The sequence below is a fragment of the Tupaia chinensis genome, unplaced genomic scaffold (assembly GCF_000334495.1).
Source record: "Tupaia chinensis unplaced genomic scaffold, TupChi_1.0 Scaffold143963_1, whole genome shotgun sequence".
Taxonomy (NCBI): Eukaryota; Metazoa; Chordata; class Mammalia; order Scandentia; family Tupaiidae; genus Tupaia; species Tupaia belangeri.
The window spans coordinates 409,259-430,722 of record NW_006203814.1 but is presented as its reverse complement, the minus strand read 5'-3'; the positions used below and the strand labels follow the sequence as shown (position 1 = coordinate 430,722).

Below are 21,464 nucleotides of genomic sequence, written 5' to 3'. Positions count from 1 at the left end.
TAGGGAAACTATATGGACTTGCCTAGTATCACTCAAAGAGAAGAGGGTTGTGGTTATTGTAAACCAGAGGAGAAAGTGGTATAGAGAGGGTTACCTTAAGAGAAACTCTGACCTGTGGCAAAAGATATGGTCACCCCGAAGCAATCCCATAGGGAAGAGGTTGAGGAAATAAATACTCTTATATTACTACTGAGCATGCTTGCTACTCCAAGCCCATTCCCTGAATTGATGTCCTCCCTACCAGGTGGAGAAGACGTTATATCCCTTGGTATGCTCTCTTCTTGAGCAGGCTGGGCTGCTAATTTGAAACAAGCTGCTTAAAAGCTTAAACCTGTCACTTAAAAAATGTTGAAACTGGGAACCAGCAGTTAGTGTAAATGGCTGTGTCGCTGGATTCCCACGTAGTCGACCACGGTTCACATCCCAGACCCGATGGCTTAAAACCCACGCTGGGCGCGTGTACGTGTGTGCCCAAGATCCTGAGAAGAGAATGGAGGAGAAGAGATTGCAGCATGACCATCGCCCCCTGGGGGGTGATTTCTCGCTTTCTGTCTCTATGTCTCTCTGTCTGGCGAGCGCATGCGCTCTATAGTGAAAACCTCTCAAAAAAAAAAAAAATGTTGAAACTTCCAAAAGTCACAAATACCCATCAAAGGGTAATAACAGAAGTCAATTTTTCATACATCTATTCAACAAACATAACAAATACTATATACGTATATTTATTCTGGGTAATAGACCCCTAAAAAGAAAAAAAAAATGTTCTTACTCTTATGGGGCTTTATATTATTACAAATACACAGATGCATATATACAAATAAAAGGGGGGAAAACCACTAGTAAGAGTATAAAGTGGGAAGTATACAATAAGCTGGGTAGTATTAAATAAAGATGTAGTATAAAATGTGTATGTCATGATTTATGCACATAGAATACACTTGGTAAGATATTTCATAAGAGAAAAGTTACAGTCATGTCATTAAATTATGTTTGGTAATATTTTGTATTATATTTAGTTAAGATAAATTATAGGTGTTAATCCAGGAAATTCAGAAGACATGTATGGTCAGCAAGATGTTATGGTAGAAACAGAAGAAATGAAAAACCAAAGGGTTTAAGGAAAGGTTCTTAATTGGTGGCATGATCATCCTGGAGGGATGTTATGGAAGTTTATCGGGTGTGTGACCATGTGAGTGCTGGCGCCATGACAGGAGAAATAGCTGCACTGGCATATCATAGGCAGAAGCCGGGAAGTTGAAAGGCCCCGCAATGCCCATGGCAACCCCCCCACCATGATCTATCATGATTTCTGCACGACATTCGAATGTCTTAGCAAGCAGTCTCCTGTTTGTAATGATCTAAATCAAACATTAACTACAGTTTCAGATATACACTGACTATGTTTGATATAGCTGTCACTAGCTCTAAATTTTTCAGGAACGCCACTCCCATGCGCTGTAAGAAGACTGCCCTTTGCTTTGTTTCTCATTTTACTGTGAGTCTTGTAACCTTTCAGAAAATCACATCATTGTGTTGTAATGCTGTTCTTAGTGCGTGAGTCATTAATACCACAAACCTCTAGCTGTCAAAATCTGTAGCTGTCATATGTGTGCTAATTCTATTACTATATGAAAGCATCTGATTCCATCATTATGCTTATAAAACAGTCAAAAGCATTTAGTTATTAAAACATATATCCATTTATTATAAATTACTTTTATGTACTCTCAATATATAGCATTTTACTGTTTTATTAAATTATGTATACATTTAAGTAATATGGGTGGTAAGTTTCATTTCAAGGTGATAAAAGTGATACTACAAAATATCTGCTGTAATGGCATAGAAATGAAAAATTATTGGTTTAAGTTATTGGAAGTATACAAATGATATAGCCAATAATACTGTTGGAGATAAATAAATTTAGCAGAAAGCCTGGCTAATTCCAAACAATGAAGGTGCTGCTACCAGTTGTCTTGGTCATGGAGCCCTGGATACAGTCAGTAACATCATAATGGGAAAATCCATATGCAAAGAAAGATTATTTAAGAGAATCAGTACATACGATTTTCCCATTTACTGCATGTTAAAAGGAGGAATTTTAGAACAATTTTTTTGCAGTAGAAAAAGGATAAGAATTGCCAGCAAAAGACTTAGTTCAAGTAAAAGAAAAGGTATTGAATTTAATAGCTCAAAGTATTCTTGTTTTTCCTACTGACATAATCATCGTCGGGATATATTATTTTACACTGTCTCATAATTGTTAAATTTATCTGGATTAATAGCAATTTATTGCAGCTTGTTGCTTTAATTGCTTTTCATGTTCTTACTGCCACCAAGAGGACTAGCCTTCCCAAAAGATGTAAAAGTAAGCCCCCCAAAATATTAAAGAAAGTGTTTACAAAATTCAGAATTCAGAAGAGATAGTTATCACAGAATGAGTTGGCCCTCTTGGATTCTACTTTATCCACTAAGTTTATTTTTGGGGTGCTTCAAACTTTTTTCATGTCAATCTATGAAGAAAAAAAGCATAATTTGAATATTTTACTAATTAATACGAAATCTAAAAAGAGACTTTTGACAACATGTATCCATCACCAAGAATGTCAAAGATATAATTCATGATGCACTCTGTAAGCTGTATCATAAGAACATTTTCAATATGCTATAATAGTTATCAACAAAATAAGACTTGAAACTAATATATTGTTAAAATTATTACCCTTAAATTAGAATAATAATTTCTAAGTCTCCATGTCTTATCAAATCACCCTTTGTTTTAGTAATCTTTTGTTGCTTAACAAATAGGAAAACTTGGAAGATTCTGAATAGGTAGTTTATCTCTAATTTATATTGTGCCGGCTCAAGGGAACAGGACTGAAAAATCCACTTCCAAAATAGATTTGCATTCTTCATTCACATACTTGGCCTCTTTCTCTTTCTCTTCTTCTCTCTTTCTCTTTCTCCACATACCTTGATCTTCTCACAGCATGGTCGTCTGAGGGAGGAAAGACTTCCTCACATGGTAACTGACTTATCCAGAGTGAATAAGCTGTCAGTCTCTCGAGATGTGTACCATCGAACTGGCACTTCATCACTTTCACTGTATACTACTGGGCAAAGCCATTATAAAGACTTCCAGATTCAAGAGAAGGGGCCAGAAACATCCTCTTTCTTTGTGTATTATGTCAACTAAATTGTGGTCACCTTAAATCTACCATATTTTATTTGTAGTGATAATGAAAAAGGCGGTTTCCTTTCAGTAGTTCTCATTACTCAGTTACACATGACCATCAACTACATAGAAAGCTAAGAAGTTGTATAAAACAGTTCCTCACTTCAAGGAATTAAAATTTTCCTAAAAATATTAAAAATGCATCTATACAGAGTCAAACAACTGATTTTTTCCAGGTACTATTTTAAACTAGTCAATGAGAAAAAAGGATGGAGTAAGGAACGGATATATTAGAAATTTTGTCTACAACAGCAATGTCAATCTCTCCCATGTGCAAATGTCTAGAAAACATTCCCTACAGCTTTTATAAAATGTCAATAATGAATGTTTCAGACTTCATGTCTTTAGTTCAGTTCCAAGGATAAAACATATTTTCAGAAACAAATATGGTGAGTTATTTCACAGCCTTCACAAGAGAAATGATATTCATATTTAATAGGATTCATGATACATTGTCAAAGTCCAGAAATTATGCATATAAAAGATGTGATAATAAGCATATTTAAAATTGCATTTGTGGGTGGACCTAATAAGTGATTCTGTTTGATAAAAACTAATGAAACATACATTTATTGAGTATCTATTTTGTGTAATGGTATTATATCATTTGGAGACAGAAATATAAAGACTATCTTTGCAAACAAGAAGCTGAGGGTTTGGGGAGAGGAATGAGTAAATATGAAATTCTGTAATAACCAGTCCCACCACAGAGGTATACATAGGCTGCTAGCAGGACACATAGGGAAATACTTAGGCCAAACAGAGGATTGATAAACCTGGGAAGACCCTCCAGAGGTCAATGATAATCTGGCAGCTAAGGATCTGTGACAAAGATGTTGTTAGAGAATGAGGGCCAACTTGGGTTAACAAAGGAATTAGCAAACATTTTAGACATGAGAGCAAAGATGTCAAACAGATCTAGAAAAGAGAAATAATGATGGTTCAGGTCAAAGCCAGTGTGAAATAAAGGGAAAAGTTTGGGTAAGAAGATATATTGAGAGGTAGCTTGAGGGAGACAGCTGTGATCACATTACTTAGTGTCTTGTAAACTGATGTTAATCAGTGTTTTACACTGGAAGTCATGAGGAGGACTTATGGACAAAATAAATGTACACAAATATTGTAATCCATTCCTTTATGAATAACAGAATTGTGTAAGTCTACATAATTAAAAAAATAGGTTTACTCAGTTTTTGCTTTGGAAGACCAAGAGTTAATGGAGGGCCACATCCGGCAAGGGTCTTCTGGCAAGTGGATAATGTGGTGGAGGGCCAGAGCTTGAGCAGCATAGAGCATGTGTCTCTCTCGCATTCCCTCTTCTTTTTTTTTTTTTTGAGAGGTTTTTTCACTATAGGGCGTGTGCGCTCGCCAGACAGACAGAGAGAGACATAGAGACAGAAAGTGAGAAATCACACCCCAGGGGGGATGGTCACGCCGCAATCCCTTCTCCTCCATTCTCCTCTCGGGATCTTGGGCACGCACGCACACACGCCCAGCGTGAGTTTTAAGCCACCGGGTCCAGGACGCGAACCGCAGTCAACTACGTGGGAGTCCAGCGACATAGCCATTACACTAACTGCTGGTTCGTGCATTCCCTCTTCTTATAAACCCTCTAGAACTCAACCATGGGGCCTCACCCTGATGCCTAATCACTCCCCAAAGGCCTCTCCTTTCAGCACCATAATTAGATTAAGTCTGCCTTCACCCTCTCAATACCATTACAATGGCTCACCAAATTTTAACACATGGATTTGGGGAGAACACATTCAAACCACAGCATTAATTTCAGATGAATAATTAAATGTGTGTAGCCATATATATAAAAGCAAGCTGTATTTGCAAATAACAAATATAATACTTTTGCAAAGTGACACATAAGAGTTCAAAAATAAAGGCGCATGAAAGTTTTTAAACTTAATGTCATAAATCTGAAAGGTTTTATTTATGAGATGAATGTGTTTTTCAGTTGCTTGCATCTATTAAATTACCTATTGATTTAGTTTGCAGTTTTAGTGTTATAATTATTTTATGCAGTGACAAGTACAAACCTTTATTTTTAAAATGAGTAAATCAAAACCTTTTGTTCTAGTTTTTAACTAGAAACTACATTACTACAATATTTAAATTGGTAGTATAATTTTCTTTTTACAAAATCAAAGAAAAATATGCATGCACTATAAATTCCTCATAATTCATCTATAATAAATGACAAATAATGTTTTAGAAAGTAAGATAACCTATTTAAATTTTACTTTGATAAAGACAGAAAGAAAGAAATCACCCCCCAGGAGGTACGGCCACGATGCAATCCCTTCTCCTCCATTCTCCTCTTAAGATTTTGGGAATTCAGGCACTTGTGCCTGGTTTGAGTTTTAAGCCACCGGGTCTGGGACTTGACCATGGTTGACTATGTGAGAGTCCATCGACATAACCATTAGGCCATATGCTAATACCTGGCATCTGGTTTTTAACTTATATCTCATTCAGTAAATTATTTTCTAGTAATTAATGATGATTATGATTTTACCATCTCAAATACTAGGTTGTCAGAAGAGTCATGACATATTTTTTTCTATATTTTTCTATGCAAAAATGTGTCATGACTTTCCTGACAACCCAACATATAACGACAAAAATAAAAGTAAACAGCTCTAACTTCCGAAAGACTGTTAGTTTAAAGGTAAAAACATACAATGATTTCTGGCAGGTACATGTGGGTAGGGAAATGCTAATAATCATCTTCACAACTATGAAAGTATGCAAAATTATACAAAAAAGCTCAAATGCAAAGAGTAACTATGAATTATTTAGGTTTCTCCTTTGTAGCATAACTCTATTAAAATTCATAACAAATTGTGAACAAGATGGTCCTTTAGTGTATAGAACATAAAATTCTTATAACCTACTGTATTTTGTAAATCTTTTAAACAAGAAAAACATAATTGTCTACATTGATCATAATGGTAGTTAATTAAATAGCTCACCCTAGCACATATTTCTTGCTAGTGTCATTTGCTTGGCCAATTGCAAATTCTATATATAGTATTTATAAACCGTTGCAGTATAGAAGAGTAATAAATTCAGTACTAAACAACCATTGGTAAATTCAAGACAACTAGAAAAGTCAACTTCAAAATAAAATAATTAAAGGATATGGCCCAAAGGTTCTATTTCATGTTATAAATCTCCACAGAAGTACATTTAATCATTTCTAGCAAGATGCTTATGTTAAGGTACCCCTTTTGAACGTCCCATGATCTGTAATAATTTTATGAATGCCTTGCTTATCTTTTCAAACATACAACTTCTTTGAATTCAGGCTGACTCTTGAACATTGATCTTCCACATAAAATTTAGGTGGTAGTCAGTCAATAGCTGAAGAAAGGGCTTGTGGTTAAGTGTTTTCTCATAGCTAGCCAACAGAGCATTGCAACTGACTCTTATTCTGCCTTGAATTAATTGTACGTATTAAAGCACATATGGATATTTTTAGACAGCCCATGTTCCACAAGGGTCAGATTAAAATATGCACTGAGCTATAAATTAAGAGACTTACTCTAGTGACTATCCAAAAAGCTTACTGCAGACAGAAATTATTTAGGTGGGAATAATCAACTATCCAAAAAGCAGAAATGGCAATGAGTCAATATGGTGAGAAAGCCCAAAAACTCTGTCAACCTCTTTCTCTTATGAAACAGCATTCAATACTTATAAGACAGCCAACTGAAGTACACTATGCAATTTTTATTGGCAAAAAAAAACTCCAAAAATTATAGACAAAAATGTAAAAGGAAGACAAAACAGCGAATTCAATCCCTTTTCTCTCTCTTTAAAAATCTTTTCAAATCCTCAGTTAATTTTCCTGTTCAAGTGAGTATATGTGTATACATTTATGTACATTATTATTGGGAGTTATTTGTTTTGCTTTAGTGATTTCATTAAGTATCAAATTATCTTCCACATTTAAAGACATAGAATCATTAATAATAAATATTTATTAAGTGCAGTATACTCAGTTGGCAAGTTGATTTTAGAAGAATATCTTCTGACCAATAAAATGTTATTTACATATAAGCTATGTAAACAAAGGTGAGACAAACATGACATGAACAAATAGCATGCAGTCTGAATTGCCGAGATGTTTGGACAGTCATGTCCGACTGCGTCAGCTCCTTATCCACTAAGGTTTCAAAGTCTTTGAACATATTGGGAAGAAGGTCATTGAACTGATTTATTCTGCATGTGCACAGCTTAAGTACTATAATAATGAAATCACGTTCGCCTGGAAGAAAATTGTCCAGTGTTAAGTTGCTGATAGCCGTGTTAATAAGGCTTTCCAACTAACTTGGTTGATAGAAGCTTCCTGATCAAAAACTATTAATTTATATAGTAATTCTAAAATGCACAAATGAAGAAAGGAGAGGAGATACTTTCCAAAGAAACATAGATAATTCAGGAGGTCTATTGTTGTTCTTCATAACAATAGAGCTTTTAGTTCTATTCTCTAATTTACTGTCACTTTATCACTTTTATCTTCCACTTTAAGTCTGTTTCTTTTATTGGACTATCCATTCAGCTGATAATTCATTTAGACTTTTGAAGTTCCATGCCATAAAAACTCCATTTAACTGCTTCCTAAATGGTGGTTAATCTGCACAAATTTTGAATTTGACCTTAATGGAACAGCTTATTCCTGAAGTTATTAGGACATTGGGAAAACAGATCATGTCCTTAAAAGTGTACTCATTTTAAAGGTTCTTTTTTTTTTTTCACTCACAAAATGAATTTTGCACAGAGAGATATTTGCAAAGTGCCTCCATTTACAATAAAATGCAGAGTCATTTTCCCATTTGAATTCTATCTATACAGTTCAGAATCTCACTCAAGCATCAGATGAGGTGTCAAAGTGCTTTGTTAACAAACTTATTTCCCAGATGTGGATGGAACAGGGACAGAAGGCTCAAATGCTCTAACATACCTAACAATTCAATTACAGTTATCTTGTGGTGCCATCACATATTTTTCTTCAACAATCAAACAACCTCAGCTGGAAACCTCTAGCAATAACATAAATAAAGGACCATCTGGCTAGAATAATTAAGGAAGGCTGGAAATAAAACATTAATTAGTGCAGTATTTCAAATGACCTTCAAAGGCCTTATTATGAAATTATATCCAAAACAGGTAATCATTTATTTCTTGTTGCTGTTAAATTAAACTAGACATGAATAAATATAAATACCAAGTCTTTACTCTTTGGTAACAACTACTGACTCAAAATAATAATGATGTATTTCTGAAAAATAATAATAATAAGATAAAGAGACAAATAAGAAGTCACCATAAACCTTGAAAATTTACCTAACTCAAATATAATTTTAACACTGAAAGAGATCATTACACCTATCTAACTTCTTCAATTATGGATCAGAAAACACAGGCTCAGAGAGATTAAATGATTTTTCCCAAGGTCACATACCTAGAGAGTGATAGAGAATAGAGGTGAACACAAATCTGATTTTCATTCTAGAAATATTCTGTACTGATAATGAGAATTTAAATAGAAATATTCTATCACAAGGTGGCATACCACATAGTTTGTTATTTTGGCACTCCACTTAATTAAAATGAAATTTCACAAAACATGCTAATATATTACATTTTAGAGCCATATACTAAACCAATACCAAAAGTAATAAACCATCTTAAACAGAGTTTGTGCCAGCTAACTACCAATGATTCCCTTTCCTTAGGGAGGAGTTGATATTAGGAAGTAGAAAGAAAAGGCCTATATATCTTAGCCACCTGGTAACCAGGTTCGAACAGCTGATTACTAGTTCTAGTTAATATATATCTATATGCACAGATGTGGACATTTATTATTTCAAGGCAATAGTTTTTACGAAGCAAGTGTGCCCTCTCCACAGTCTCTTTTACCAACCTGTTAGTTGCAAGGCCTAGGGAATGAGGTAACCATAGATAAAAGGAAAAAGGGTCTTTGACTTACTATGCAGAGCAAAATAGCTTACTGGCAGGAATACCAACATTAAACTTGTCTATGAAGGAGAATTAAATTCCTTTGGGTATTAAAATTAGTATTACTATATTACCTAATAAAAAAACCAAAGTAGAGCTGATGGACACTACTTTCACACAACAGCAGTCATTATTATAAAATGATATCACTATATAATTTTATAAGAATATTAGAATAAAGCTATTCCTTATATTTAAAAATCAGTGTAAGTAGGTCTAGCCACTTTGGCACAGGTGTAGCACAACACTCTGTAATTCTGGAAGCCATATGGCATATTAGGGTCCTGGATCAACTTGTACATGCTGCAAAAGTGTACAGGCCCATGATCTTGGCTGGCTGGAAGGCTAAGGGAAAGGTCATGGTATGAGACCCTGTTGAAGGTGCTTTTCTTATTCTTTCAAGAAATTAATTCACTAAAAAAATTAAAGTTAGCATAATTTTAAGACTCTTTCAATAAAGATCTTCTCTTTTTATACAGATAGGCCATAACTTCTGATATCTCTTGGTTTAAGTGCACATACAGTTATCTATAGATATTTAAAGGGAACTTGGATCCAGGATCCCCTGCACACACCAAAATCTACAGATATTCAAGTCCCTTATAGAAAATGGTGTAGTATTTGTATGTATCTATGTATATCCTCCTGTTTATTTTAATATCTTCTCTACTTATAACACCTAACACAATGTAAATGCTATGTAAATAGCTGTCTAGTTTAGGAAATAATGACCAGAAAAAAAAATGACTGTGATGTTCAATACAAGCACAACAATCACTGGGTTGTGGTGACAATGTACATATGAATATATGAACTAAAAATAGTAATCAGCTGTTCAAACCTGTTTCCCTGAGATATGTAGTCCTTTTCTTTCTATTTCCTAACCATCACTGGGCTAACTACACGGCAGTAATGATGTAGTATATTCAATACACATTTGGTTTAATTCATGGACAGGAAACATGCTGATGTGGAGGGCCAAATTTCTTTTCTTTTCTTTTTGAATTTTTTTGTGCACTTGCTGGAGAGAAAGAGGGAAAGTGAGAAATCATTCCCCAGAAGGGATAGTCATGCGCAATCCCTTTTCCTCCATTCTCCACTTGGGATTCTGCACATGCATGCACACACACCTGATCTGTCTTTTTCCTTTCCTTTCCTTACCTTTTTTCTTTTCATTTCATTTATTTATTTATTTTTAATGTTTTTGTTATAGGGTGACTATGCTCACCAGAGAGAGTGAGAGGGAAAGTGAGAAAACACCTTCAGAGGGTATGGCCACACCATAATCCCTTCTCTCACTTTCTCCTCCTAGGATTTGGGGCACATGTACACAGGTGCCCAGTGTGATTTTCAAGCTGCTAGGTCTGCGACTCAAAACGTGGCTGGCCATGTGGGAGTCCAATGTCTTAATTACTATACCACTTCTGGCCCATGTAATAAAAATTTAAAAGCTTAAAACAACATTTAAAGAGGAAGGAATGGGGTAGAGCACTGAATAGGTGATAGAATATGAGATCTAAGATAGAATCTGGCTTCAAGTACCAATTTTGCCTTGAAATGCCACAGATTGTATTTATCTTAACCATTTTGATTCTTTGGCTTTCTTCTTCAAATACAATAGGGTTGGGATGACAGGAAATGAGTGGGACTTCAAGAACAGTTCAATAACAACTCCAGGCTAACTACACCCTGAATCACTGCCAGAGAAAAACAGAAGAAATAAAACTACTAGATTAACATTCAGAATATGTCTCTAATGTCTGCTGTTTTCAAGTGTCCCAGCAGGCATCCCAGGGATCCACATGGAATGACACAGATCTTTTCAACTTAATGTTTGTGCCAAGAACCCAGTTTTAGTTAAATGAGAAAATTCCTAGCAAATCTTATAGCACTGGTATATGCATTAAATGAGAAACAAGACATAAAGAAAAATTTTCACTATGATATTTTTTGATAACGCTTTTCAAGAAGGATGGTATACTTAGGAGAATGCCTTTTTAGAAAATATGTGTGAATATAAATTTAAATAGAATTAGTCTATATAATTTCTCATTTATATTATAAAATCTCTTAAGTGTGAATGGACTGCCCAAGCTTGATATATATACTATCCTATCCTATTACTGAGTATGGAAAACACAGTAAACAATGGAAATCTTATTAAGTGTGCTTCAGAGACTCTTAGAAGAATAAACTATTGCACTTTGTCCATTAGGCATAGTAATTAAGACACTAGACTCTCACATGACTAGCCACGGTTTGAGTCCCAGACCCAGCAGCTTGAATCTAAGATAATATCCCTGATAATGTCAAGATTATGATCTCTCAGATAATATCCCTGACTGTATAGTCTCTAAACTCAACTGAGAAGTAATGTCAGAAGTCATGATATATGATTGTTTTGCAAGTCACTAGTTCTGAGCTATGACTCTTTCAGCAGAAGTTTTAGTTGAAATGTTGAGCGCATTTTAAGATTGAATTTAGCACATTTTAAGAATGAATCAGAGATTTGGGAACCAGCAGTTAGCGTAATGGCTATGTCGCTGGGCTCCCACGTAGTCGACCGCGGTTTGCGTCCGGGACCTGGTGGCCTAAACTCACGCCAGGCGCGTGTGCGTGCGTGCCCAAGATCCCGAGAGGAGAACGGAGGAGAAGGGATTGAGGCGTGACCATCCCCCCGGGGGGTGATTTCTCGCTTTCTGTCTCTATGTCTGTCTCTGTCTGTCTGGCGAGTGCACGTGCCCTATAGCGAAAATCTCTCCCCAAAAAAAAGAATGAATCAGAGATTTCTTCAAATAACCATGCACAAGAAATCCATGAATAATAATTAAAGCTACCATTTATTGTTTTCTAATAACATCCAAGATATTTTGCTTCTAATATATATATATATGTGTGTGTGTGTATATATATATATATATATATTACATATATATTTGTAATTACCACAAAAGCTCTACTAGGCACAGATGGGAGGAGTCATGAAGGCCATATTATTATTTAGTTAGTGTTTACTTTGGACCAAATTTTAGGCAATTCATTTTTCTAATTTTCATAACACTATGAAATAGGTACTATATGAATTGTCATTTAACAGCTATTAAACATCAAAAATAGTAAGTGGCTAAACAAGAATATGAATAGAGTCTGTCTTACTCACAAGCCTGTGTAACGTGTGATGTAAGAACACAGGCTTTGGAATAATGCCTAGATATAAAACATTTTAACTATGCCCTCGATCAAGGTATTTTACCTCTTTATTTTTTAAGTAGTTTTATTGAGATATAATTATGTGCCATAAACTTTAACCCACTTAAAATATACAATTCAATGTGTTTTTTGGATAGTACATTGCTTTTTAAAATTGTGGTATATATTTATGTGTGTATGTGAGTGTATAATGAAAACTTCCATTATTTTTAAAAAGAGATTTTTGCTCTTGGGTGCATGCACTCACTGGAGAGGTAGAGTGACAGAAAGACAGAAAGCAAGAACCCCCCCCCCCAAGGGATGGCCATGCCATAATCCATTATCCTCCATTATCTCTCTTCTTGGTATTTTGGACACGTGCACATGTGCCTGGAGTGAATTCTAAGCTGCCAGGTCCCTAATCACAGTCAGAGTTGCATGGGAGTTCAGAGACATTACCATTACACCATCTGATGGTCACATTTTAGCCATTTTAAATTGTTTTAAACTGAAACATTTTAAATACATTGTGAACATCACATTATACTCCATAAATATATACAATTATTTGTCAATTAAAAAGAAAATTTTAAATTAAAAAGTAAAAATTGAGCATTTAAAAATATTTATCAATTAATTTAGGAAAACAATAATAACGTATTTTCATAAAACTATATTTAACATAGCCAAAAATTTGTTAGCAGAATAGCAATGTTTTATGTTTGCAAATCTCTTTAACATTTAGCTTAATAGAGAATAACTGCATTTTCATACTTGTTTCTCCTTTCAAGTGTTACATGTTCTTCAGGTTGAAATACATAAGATACTAGCAAATCATATCCAACAACATATAAGAAAGATTATACATCACGACCACATAGGCTTTATTCCAGGGATGCAAGGTTGGTTCAACATATGTAAAATCATAAATGTAATATACCATATTAATAGAAAGATAAAAACCATATGGTCATATCGATATATGCAGAAAAAGCACTTGATAGGATATAACATCCCTTCATGCTTGAGACTCTCAGCAAAATCAGCATAGAGCAGTCATTGCTCAACACAATAAAAGCTATCTATAAAAAATCCATAGCTAACATCAACCTGAATGGAGAAAAGCTACAAACTTTTCCATTAAAAATGGGTACAAAACAAGGATGCCCACTTTCTCCACTCCTTTCCAATATAGTTCTGGAAATCCTCGCCAACGAAATCAGAAAAGAGGAAAATATAAAAGGCATTCAAATAGGAAAAGAAGAGGTGAAACTCTATTTGTAGATGACATTATGGTACACATAGAAGACCCGATGGTTTCCATGAAAAAAAATTCCAAGAAGTAATACATGAATACAGTAAAGTTGCAGGATATAAAATCAACATACAGAAATCTATAGCATTTCTATATACGAACAACAGGCAGACTGAGATAGAAATGAAAAAAGTTATTCCATTTACCATAGCCACAAAAAGTATAAGATACTTAGGAATAAATCTAACCAAAGAAGTTAAAGACCTCTACAAGGAAGAGTATGAGAAGCTAAAAAAAGAAATTGAAAATGACACAAAAAAGTGGAAAGACATCCCATGTTCCTGGACTGGAAGAATTAATCTAATCAAAATGGCAAAAATGGCAATTCTACCCAAATTAATCTACATATTTAATGCAATCCCCATCAAAGTACCAGACACATTCTTCACAGATCTAGAAAAGACAATTATAAAATTTGTCTGGAATCATAAAAGACCCCGTATTTCCAAAGCAATTCTGCAAAAGAAGAGTGGAGTGAGCAGCACCTCACTCCCTGACCCCAAAAACATACTACAAAGCTGTAGTAATCAAAAGAGCATGATACTGGCAGAGAAACAGACATGTAGACCACTGGAACAGAATAGAGTCCCCAGAAATAAATTCCTAAATATACAGTCAACTGATTTTTGACAAGGGGTACCAGTCAATCCAGTGGGAAAAGGAAAACCTCTTCAGCAAATGGTGCTGGGAAAACTGGATTTCCACTGCAGAAAGACCATTGAGAAAAATCAACTCAAAGTAGACCAAAGATCTAAACCTAAGACCTCAAACTATAAAACTGCTCCTAGAAAACACTGGGGAAACTCTGGGAGGCATTGGGGTAGGCAGAGACTTCCTAAATAAGACCCCCAAAACACAGACAATAATCCCCCAAATAGACAGGTGCGATTACATCAGACTAAGAAGTTTTTGTATGGCAAAAGACACAGTAATTAATGTGAACTGACAGCCCTCAGAATGGGAAAATATTTTTTTTAACTATGTATCAAATAAGGGGCTGATAACCAAAATACACAAGGAACTCAAGCAGCTGTTCTGAAAAAAGATGATCAACCCTATTAAAAGTTGGGAGAATGAATTGAAAAAAACACTCTCTAAGGATGACATTCGGATAGCCAAAAGACATATGAAAAAATGCTCAACATCCCTCATTGTAAGGGACATGCAGATGAAAACAACAATGAGATACCACCTAACCCCAGTCAGAATGACTAAGATTAAAAAAGCAAAAAATGATAAGTGCTGGTGAGGGTGTGGTGAAAGGGGAACTCTCTTACACTGCTGGTGGGAATGTAAATTGGTCCAGACACTGTGGAGAACAATTTGGAGATTCCTCAAAAATCTACAAATAGAACTACCATATGATCCAGCAATCCCACTCCTTGGTATCTACCAAGAGAACAGAATTCTTAATCAGAAAAGTGCTTGCACATTGATGTTTATTGTGGCACTATTCACAATTGCTAAGACATGGAACCAACCCAAATGTCCATGAACAGATGAATGGATTGAAAAACTATGGCACATATACTCTATGGAATGCTATTCAGTCATAAAAACAAACAAACGAAACAAACAATGAAACCCTGGCTTTTGACAGAAAGTGGAAGAATATGGAAGATTTACTGCTGAGTGAAGCAAGCCAGGCTATGAAGGAGAGACATTGTATGTCCCCACTCAATATTTACAGTGTCCGCACTCTATGACTGAAACTGATTGACTAAAGGATATAGAAACACAATAAATGAATGTGAATACCAGATAGAGTGTGTGTGAAAGAGTAGAATCTAAGAAAGGACAGTTAGAAAAAAAAATAGAGCGGCAAAGCATTAATAAGAAAAGAAACGTGGTATTATCTGTTGAAGATAATTTTATAATTTTTATCAATTGGACTAGGGAGAAATGTTTACATGTTGAAATATTCACTTTGTAAGCTAAATAACATGACTGAATGTATAAAAGAAAATGAAAGCAAAAAAGACCTCCTTGACTCTACAATTTTTTTTTTTTTTTTTGGAGAGGTTTTCGCTATAGGGCACGTGCGTTCACCAGACAGACAGAGAGAGACAGAGAGACAGAAAGCGAGAAATCACCACCCAGGGGGGATGGCCATGCTGCAATCCCTTCTCCTCCATTCTCCTCTCGGGATCTTGGGCATGCACGCACACGCACCAGCATGAGTTTTAAGCCACCGGGTCCAGGACGCGAACCATGGTCCACTACGGGGGAGTCAAGCAACATAGCCATTACGCTAACTGCTGGTCCCTCTACAGCTTTTTTTTTTAAAGAATTATTTATTTCGTTTATTTATTACCATTGCTATTTTTTAAGTTTGCTATAGGGCATGTGCGCTCACCAGAAAGAGAGAGAAAGTGAGAAAGCAAGCCTCCTGGACCAGGACTCAAACCGAGTTTGACCATTTGGGAGTCCAGTGCCTAAACCAACACACCACTTGCTGGCTCATCTGCAGCTTGTTTTTTTTCACTATCATAATTACGTATTTTGATAAAGAGAAACTTTTAATCTTAATATAGTCCAATTTATTAGTTTTTTTTATAGTTAATGAGTTGTTTGTCCTATTTAGGAAATCTTTGACTCTATAGTCATAAAAAATATTTTAATAAATAATAATTATTTTATTTTCACATTTAGATTATAATAGCTTTAGAATTAATCAGATAAATTTATTTTTTAAACTTTTGACTATATGCTTACTTTTATATTGTATAAAATCAAATAAATAGTATGAAATATTTTAGACTAAGTATTTTACTAAATTTTATTCAAGTAGCAAAGGATGATGATTATTATCAAAATAAAATTGTACTCAATTCTTTGTCTTATGGTAGATGTAACTCCATTAGGCTTAATGGACTACTAAATTATATAAATTTTTGACATCTTATTTGCTTACTGCCTGGAACAATTAAACTCAATGTTCCAGTATTAGTTTTATCAGCCATAAAATATGCTACCTCTTAAGAGAATCTAAGACTATCAATGTCCAAATATATGTATCATTATTCTTTGAACCATCCTGGAAATAAGTCAGTACTTAATATGGTTGATTGAATTCAAGTGCCATTACAGATACTAATGAATTGTTACTATGTAGCATGAAATAGAAAATCTGTTTCATTATAGTGACATAGAAAATGGTAAGGATAATTTGGCAAAGATAATAAAAGTGCATAATAATTATGGTATTTATGTATTTCAGAAGTTGATTTTAGATGTCTTATTGGTTAAATTAGTTTGGTTGAACTTTTTCAATGATATTCATTTTAATTTCTAGACTATTATATTATTTAATATTTCATAACCAAGATATTACATGTAATACTTGCTAACATTTCTAAGGGCAAAGAGAATGCCAAAAAATATTCTTTGAGAGAGAAAGATTTGCTATAGAGAGTGTGCACTTGCCAGAGACACAGAGAGACAGAAAGCAAGAAATCACCCCAGCAGGGGACATCCTGCTGCAATCCCTTCTCCTCCAATCTCCTCTTGGGATTTTGGGCATAAAACATATGCATCCAACATGCATTTTAAGCCTCCAGGTCTGGGACTTGAACCACTATTGACTATGCAGGAGTCCAACGACATAACCATTATGCCATCCTCTTGTCCCAAGAATGCCAAAATTATCAGATTCAAGAATCTTCTTTTTCCTGTTAGAGTACTGACAATAGATTTGAGGATAATAAAAAAAAATAAAGATAATAAAAATAAACTTACTTTATGATAAAAACCTTTACCTGTAGCTGCTACCAAATATGGCTATCCTGGGACCGGCAGGTGGCGTGGTGGTTAAGGACACTGGACTCCCACATAGCCAACCATGGTTCAAGTCCTAGACCTGGAGGCTTGCTCTCTCACTTTCCCTCTTTCTCTTCCTCTCTTGCTCTGTCCCTCTCTGGTCAAAATAAAAAAAGAAGTGAAATAAATGAATGAATAAATAAAAAATAAAATAACTATTAAAAAAATATATGGCTATCCTTATATGCCTACCAAGGGAAATGTGAAATGGTTCACTTTCTTAGGAAACACTGATTTCATAAGAAACGTTTTATAATTAGTATTTCTTCATTACAGAAGGAAAACAAGGCAGAGAGGTTAAACTGCTTTGGTTACATAACTAGTATGTAGATGAGCTGATATCTGAACTCAGGCATTTTAGTTCAAAGGATGCTGTCTTACCCAATGTACCATACTGCTTAATCAGGATCAATAGTCAAAAAAAAAAAAAAAACCAACAGTAAAAATAACATAAAATGCGAAAGCATTAACTTATATTGAAAAAACTGTTAAATAAGTCAACAATTTTGTCAGCCTAAACAGGGGATTCTGCACTGAACTTAAGCTATTTGGAAAATGAAAAACCTGAGACCTAGTACATGTGATAGCACGCATTGATGTTTTATACCTTTATTCTATTATCCTAAGTATAGAGTAAAATCTCTGTTAGCAGGACTAATGTCTTGATGTTCCTTGAAATCCCCACTTTGTTCCTTTCTGTTTATTTGTTTTTACAAAAACTGTATATGTTTAAGATATACAATGTGATGTTTTCATGTACATATACATAGTGAATAGATTACAACAGCTAAGCTAGTTAACATATCTGTCTCTTCACATAGCATTTTTTAAAAATGTGGTAAAGATACAAGATCTACTTTCTTAGTGAACTTCAAGAATATAAAATAGTATTGTCAGCTATATTAGCTTTCTGGAACTTCTACATCCTACATAACTGAAACTTTGTGTCCTTTATTAAATACCTCTGCATCCCCCTCACACCTCACCTCCACCCCTGGGAATCACTAGTCTATTTTCTATTTCCATGAATTCAGCTTTTACAGATTCCACACAGACTTGGAATCATACAGTATATTTCTGTGTCTAGCTTATTTCACTTAGCATGATATCCTCTAGGTTCATCCCTGTTGCCACAAATGGCAAGATCTCATTTAAGGCTGAATTATATGTCATTGTCCATGCCACAATCCCTATATGTATTCATGAGTATTTAGGTGGTTTTCACACTTTGCCTGTTATGGGTAACACAATGACGAACATGGGAGTGCAGATATCTCTTAGAGATTCTGCATTCTTTCTTTCTTCCTTCCTATTTCTTTCTTTTTATTTCCTGGATATATACCCAGAAATAGGATTGTCAGAAATATGGTAGTCCTATTTTCAATTGTTTGAAAAACTCTTATGCTGACTTCTGTAATAGCTGTACCAACTGATGTCCTCACCAACTGTGTATAAAAGTTCTCTTTTCTCCACAGCCTCACCAACACTTGCCTTTTGTTTTTCAATAACCACTATTGTAACAGGTGTGAAGTCATATCTCATTATGGTTTTGATTTGCATTTCTCTGATGATTAATAACGTTAAACACCTCTTAATAAACCCATTAGCCATCTGTAGGTCTTCTCTGGAAAAAAAATCTCGTTGAGTTGTTTACCCACTTTTTAAATCTTTTTTCGTTGTTGTCATGGATTATAAGAGACGTGAAACTGTAAAATTCCTAGAAGAAACAAAGGGCAAAACGTCCTTGACACTGATTGGTCTTAATAGTGACTTTTTGGACATAATATCAAATGCACAGGGAATAAAAGCAAAGGTAAACAAGTGGGACTACATCAACTAAAAAGCTTCTGCACAGCAGAGAAAGCGATCAAAAAAAGAAAAAGGCAACCTACAAATTAAGAAAAAATATTTGAAAATTAAACTCTATCTTGCAATACCATCTACTATGGTCTAGATATGGTCTGTCCCCAAAGTTTCATGTGCTGGAAACTTAGTACTCAATATAATGTTTCTGTTTGCTTTTTGAGAGTTTTTTGCTATAGGGTGTGTGCACTTGCCAGAAAGACAGAGAGAGACAGAGAGACAGGAAGTGACAAATCACCCCCCAGGGGATGACCACACCACTATCCTTTCTCCTCTATTCTCCTCTAGGGATCTTGGACATGCACACACACGCACCCAGTGTGAGTTTAAGCCACTAGGTCTAGGACTCGAGCCACAGTGGACCACATGGAAGTCCAGCAACATAGCCATTACACCATCTGCTGGTCCCATGTTTCTAAGAGGGATGGTGGCCTAGTGATTGGTGTATGATCATGGAAGCAATATCTGTTCTTGAGAACAGATAACTGCGTTCATGAACAAGAGGGAGTTTTTGTTCTCTCTCTGGAATGGGATAGATTCATGAGAGCTGGCTGGAATAAAAGGTGGCTGGTTGATATATAGGATGGCTGCCCATAGATGATTTTTATTCTCTCTCTCCATTTCTGCATTCTTCTATGCTTCTCTTGGCCATACTGATATGCAGTACAGGCTGGCCTTAAGCTTTTGGACCTCCTGTCCAACAGAAACATGAACAAATAAACCTCTATTTTTATTATTTATTTTAACTTGCCAGTGGGTGTGTGCACTCACTAGAGACAGAGGATGAAAGAAATGAGAAAACACTCCCTATGGGGCATGGTCATGCTGCAATCCTTTCTCCACGACTCTCCCTACTTTTGGGATTATGGGCATGTTTTCAAGCAGCTGAGTCCAGGACTCATACTGCATGATTGGCCATGCAGAATCTAGTCACTTTAATCTCCATGTGATCAGATGGGCCAAACCTCTATTCTTTATAAAGCATTTAGTCTCAGGTATTTCTGTTTAGGAACACAACAATGGAAACAAGACACTATTTTGTTCTTCTTTTAGATAACTATAATTTTTCTTTAATATTCGACTCAAATATCACCTCCTCTGGAAGACAGTTATATTTAGATGTACTTCTGGAACAACACATTTTATAGTCAAGATTTTTTTCACCTTCAAAAAGCAAAATTCCTTATTTGTTTATTTATTTATTTATTTGGAGAGGTTTTGCTATAGGGCACATGCACTCACCAGAAAGACAGAGAGACAGAAAGCAAGAAATCACCCACCAGAGGGGATGTCCACGATGCAATCCCTTCTCCATTCTCCTCTCAGGACCTCGGGCACACGCGTACATGCGCATGGCATGAGTTTAAGCCACATGGTCCAGGATTCAAACCATAGTCCACTACATGGTAGTCCAGTAACAAAGCCATTATGCCAACTGCTTGTCCCGCAAAATTCCATTTTTAAAATATAGTAAGTAGTAAGGAACTTATTAACTCAAGTAAAGGAAATACCAGAAGTAGGTCAGGCTCAAAATTGGTTGAGCCAGCAGTTTAATGGTGTCATCAGGACTCAGTTCAGTCTTGACTTTCTGCTTTGCAGTCTCTGGTGTGGCTTCATTCAGTAAGTGTTATTTTTGAACATATTTCCTCATTCATTTCCATTTATAAGAGAACAATTACCTACAGCATGGTTTTCTCTTATGGGTGATACAAGTTTATATTCAGAATTACTCACTTGCCTCTTCTAGGGTCTTTTCTAGCTTGAAGTGACTTAGTCATGCCTATTCTTGAAAAAAATTTCCGGTAAGGGGAATAGGGTTCATAATTGATTCAGACTAAACATTTGTGGTAGGGGAACCAGCAGTTAGCATAATGGCTATGTCGCTGGACTCCCACGTAGTCAACCGCGGTTCGCGTCCTGGACCCAGTGGCTTAAAACTCACGCCGGGTGCGTGTGCGTGCATGCCCAAGATCCCAAGAGGAGAATGGAGGAGAAGGGATTGTGGCG

At 35.4% G+C, this 21,464-nt stretch overlaps 1 protein-coding gene across 1 annotated transcript in view; it reads right to left on the bottom strand.

Moving 5' to 3' along the window:
• The window catches only part of LOC102488238 (attractin-like protein 1), a gene marked incomplete at its 5' end in the record, with an annotated part of 503,763 nt that overhangs the window by 77,504 nt on the left and 404,795 nt on the right, over positions 1–21,464 (bottom strand).